This window comes from Chinchilla lanigera, unplaced genomic scaffold (assembly GCF_000276665.1).
Source record: "Chinchilla lanigera isolate Chin_1 unplaced genomic scaffold, ChiLan1.0 scaffold00084, whole genome shotgun sequence".
Lineage (NCBI taxonomy): Eukaryota > Metazoa > Chordata > Mammalia > Rodentia > Chinchillidae > Chinchilla > Chinchilla lanigera.
This window is the reverse complement of record NW_004955485.1, coordinates 4600363-4604702: the sequence shown is the minus strand read 5'-3', so window position 1 is coordinate 4604702 and position 4340 is coordinate 4600363. Positions and strand designations below refer to the sequence as shown.

Sequence of the window (4340 nt, the reverse complement as noted above, 5' to 3'; positions counted from 1 at the left end):
TCATTATCATCATTTTACACATGACAAGCTGCGACTCAGAGCAGTAAGTAACTTTATCATCACCTAACTAGAGAATTCACAGCCGTGAGTCTAAAGGTAAAGTAAGAAGATTCTTTGGAGTAAACCATTTAATAGTGGCTTCTCAACATACAGAAGTGAGTGCACATATCATTGCTTCTTTATTATTTACTGTAGTCTTGATGAGTAAGATTGAAGAAAGAAGGTAGTAGAGCAGGAAAAAAGGGACAGGAAGGGCAAGGATGTTCTATGGAGCTGTTTGCCTCCAAGGACAACTGATTATTGTTTCTTGTATAACATCTTCCAAGAAGTCCTCTACACTATATCTTCTCATGTACTCTTCATTATATTAAATTCTTGTGCAGCAATATGAGATATGAGATTTCATTTTTTTTTCCTGTTTTTGATGTCAGAATCTGAACTCATAGCCTTGCATGTGTTAGGCCCGTACTGTACCACTGAGCTACTTCTCCAGCCCAAATTTCATTGTTAAGAAGCATGCACACATGCCTTCCTTTTGTTTGAAAGTATGGGTCCCATACACTGTTGAGTCTTCTTCAGGGTAGACTCCATGTCTGGAAGGACTCAGGTGAATGGGACTGGTGAAAAAGCTGCCATTCACACTGCTCTTACTTGTCCCAAGGCTACCTTTGATACTCATTATTTCTGGTTTCTGTCATCATTTGTAAATTCTCATCACTCTTGGCCAGCACTTCAACTGATCCAGCTGGGTTACCTAGTGGGGAGACCCATGCACTTTTTTCTCTGATACACCAATGCTCTTTATAGTTTTACTCTGGTAAAGTCATGGTTTTACAACTGTTTATTCTTAGTTATTGAGGATACAGAAACACAAAATGCTAAGTGAACTATGGGGATTAAAAGACAAATCTTCCCAGTAGCTGTTAAACAGAATCAACCACAGCTCATCATAGTAATCAGAGCTTCCTAATTCCATCAGCATAGCAACTCTTTTTTGTTCTTGTTCTACTGGCTTACAAAACCCACAACAACCACGAAGAAGTGAGAGCTGAAGGTCCACCCAAATCATTAATATCTCTAAGAGAAGCATTCTTTCTCCCAGAATCTGTGACCTATCTATGACCAAGAAAAGAAATTGTACTAGCACCTCATTGAAAGTAAAGCAAGAAAAGGCAGTTCTACCTCTAGCTCCTAGTGCCCCATGTGAAGTACCTGTAATGAACAGTGTCAGTCAAATATACAGCCTGCATTCTTGTGATCATTGCTACAACCCTGCAGAATAGTGTGCCTTCTTAGCTGAACCTGTTCAAGGTTGATGATTTTATTATAAGAGCAATGTATCTCTCCCCATGCAATCATTGTTATGTAGCTCCCTTGTCATAAAAAGGTCAGTTTTTCTGAAATAATGGTGTATTGGCTACCATGATGTTGAATGAATAGTTCGTAAATCCTTCAGTAGTTACGGAAGAAGCACTAAACTTAGGGAAGAAAAATCAGGTGTGAATTCCTACAGGAAAGGATTCCTCCCCTTCCTGAGTGGAAGGGACATAATGGAAGTGACTTGCAATCATGTAGCCACTTGGTCTTCTGGACTAAGGATGCCAGGTGGACCGTACAACATTACAATGGGCCAGATTTTCAGTGCAGTGTGTGCTCTAGTTTCAGAAAATGAGTTTCCTTAATGACTGCCCCATGGCCTCTCTGGTTCTTTCATAACCTTTGAGGTAGCAGTTGGTTACCTTAAATTTATCATGTTGTCTTTTCCAAATTTCCAATAAAGAATTCCCAAAAGATGCATCTTCTTGATAATTATCATTTATCCAGACCCTTAGCCAGTACTTCACCTTCCATCTGAATTTCAGTCTTATGGTTCACAATGGGAAGCCTCAGTGAGTATAACTGCTCTACTTTTTCTCTCAAAGGTATCCATATTTTCATTAGAATAATCAATTCCAAATTACACCTCCTTTCTGCAGCATGCCCCCATATCACCTGTCGTAATCTTCTTTGCCCCACGAATGAAGGCCCAATGCAAAGATGTATACGGCTTTATTCTGGAGAGGTATACCAGAGAGCAGGATTGAAAGAAAGTGAGCTAGGAAGCAGATCTCACAATGCAGTCACAAAATAGAGTCTGTGACATCAGCTAGATGCATGTCAGCACAGAAGAACCAAGGCAAGAGGCAGAAAGTTCATGGCACTCTTATGAAGCCACCCTGCCGGGCTGAACCTGGGTGAGGTTGGTCAAAGTCCATCCCTGTAGCCTCTGTTAAAATAAGACTCAAGTAAGATCAAGAGGGAAGGGGTGTAACTCAGACAGACTGGTCATGCTCAGCATGTGTGAGATCCTCAGTTAAATCCCCAGAACCCCATAAAGAAACTTTGAAATGCTCTATAAACAGTGCCTGATGCAGTGAATATAATTGAGAACAAATAAGTGAATTTATGATTTATTATGGTCTCTCTGCTATCTTGAAGTCATTTGTCTTAGTTTTACCATTTATTTTTTATTTCTCTCTCTCTAATCAAAGGATTGAATTTATTCCAAATTCCTGGTGAATCCGAAAGGCTGTAAAGTCAGTGGAAAGATAAACACCTGAAATGGTGGGTGGAAGTTCATCTCTAATCTGATCTGTATATGTAGGCATCTCCCTGGTTTATTGCCTGGTTAGAGGTACAAACACAGCAGAGAAGCACAACAAATGTCTTATTTTGATTGTGCAAGCTGATAGTAATGAAAAAGGCAAACCAATAGGAATTAGGACATATAAACCCAATTTGCATAATTCTCCCAAGGCTAATGAGACAAGGTATCGCATCACTTGCACCACAAAAATACGTCTGCTTTATTGTCATTTTTACTGTGCATGATTTTTGACACTGATAGCAAATTTTTTATGTGCTACTTATATGAATACTCTGTTCACAGTTCAAATTTAAATAGCTGCAGAAACAAAGCAAGGAACATGACCAGGAAGTTAAATCACTTACGAAGATTAGAAACAATGATATTATAAAACAAAGCATTTCAGAGGCCACATAATTGCATCAAACAGCGGCTCGGACAGGCTCCTTTCAACCTTTTCTTTTTTCTTTTTTTTCTTTTTTTTTTTGGTTTTTCTCCGGTACCGGGAACTGAACTCACGACCTTGCACTTGCCAGGCAGGCGCTTTGCCGCTGAGCTAAATCCCCAGCCCCCCTTTCAACCTTTTGAATGCCTTCTCCCTCTGGCACTCGGCGCCCTCCCCAGGACTGTGTATGCCCGCACATCGCTGAAAAGAAAGGCCCCAAACATGTCTTCCGCAGTCTCAGTGCAAATAAAATAATTTCACAATGCAGATATCCTTATATGAACAAAGTATAGGATAGGCACAGCCAGGATATTTTTACACTATGTATATATATTTATGAAAACAGACAAACATGACAGTGAAACCAAGTTTTAAAACAGGTTAATTGGACAGTTACAAGGGTTGATACACTGTGTATTGCTGTCTCCCTAGTAATTAGAGTACAAGACATCCGCATGGTATCTTGTCCAAACGATATTAGCACAAAACTTTCTTTTCAATGAACCAAGAAAAACTAGCTGTATAACTATCTTAATTATCTTTTCTACACACACATATTTTTTCCTTTTACCTTCCTTCCAGGTTTATATAACATAATTCTCTTTCTTGACCATGGTTGTATGACCATGGTTGTATGCTTCATTGTTGAGTTCTTGACTTTTTGGGGCATTCATTCACATTTCTCCTAAGTCTTTCTTCCACCTCAACCATTTTCCTGCATGTAGGTTGATATAAAAAATTTTAATCTCTAGTTAGAAAGAAAAGTATAGCAGAAGTTTAAAATAAAACACACCCAAGAATGGAAATAGAAGAATTCTGTTTTCCTTCAAAGATCCAAGCCTTGATTCCAAACTGTGCTTCAAGCCGAGATACTATAAGTATGCCTATAAATTACTTTTGTTGCTTAATATAAGTTTAATGAGACTTTAATACTTACAAGGCAGAAAACAAAGCCCTACGCATATACTCACGACTCATAGGTAAAGGTGGTCTCCCTATTTGAAACTATTTCTGAGGGTTGTCTCCCTCAGGAAAGTATTTGAAGGACACACCATGTTTGAAAGTTTTAGGAACATTTACAGTGAGCTTTTTTCCATGTTTAGCACACAGTACGAAGCAGATTTAAACACAGCCTTTTATGCACACCTTAGGTCAATTGAGCTTCAGGGAATTCCCTCCTGTTGAGTGGGGCACAGCACCTGGAACTTGTATGTGTCCAGTGGAGTGTGTTCAAGGTTGTGACAACTATAGATGTATCTAGTAGCTGTC

General features: G+C 39.1%; 1 long non-coding RNA gene across 1 annotated transcript in view; it reads right to left on the bottom strand.

Moving 5' to 3' along the window:
• Nucleotides 1-3655: 3655 nt before the first annotated feature.
• LOC106146581 overlaps nucleotides 3656-4340 on the bottom strand; it is an 8031-nt gene continuing 7346 nt past the window's right edge. The window contains exon 4 of the long non-coding RNA XR_001231079.1: nucleotides 3656-3786. This is a non-coding gene — a long non-coding RNA (uncharacterized LOC106146581). The remainder of the gene's footprint in view (nucleotides 3787-4340) is intronic.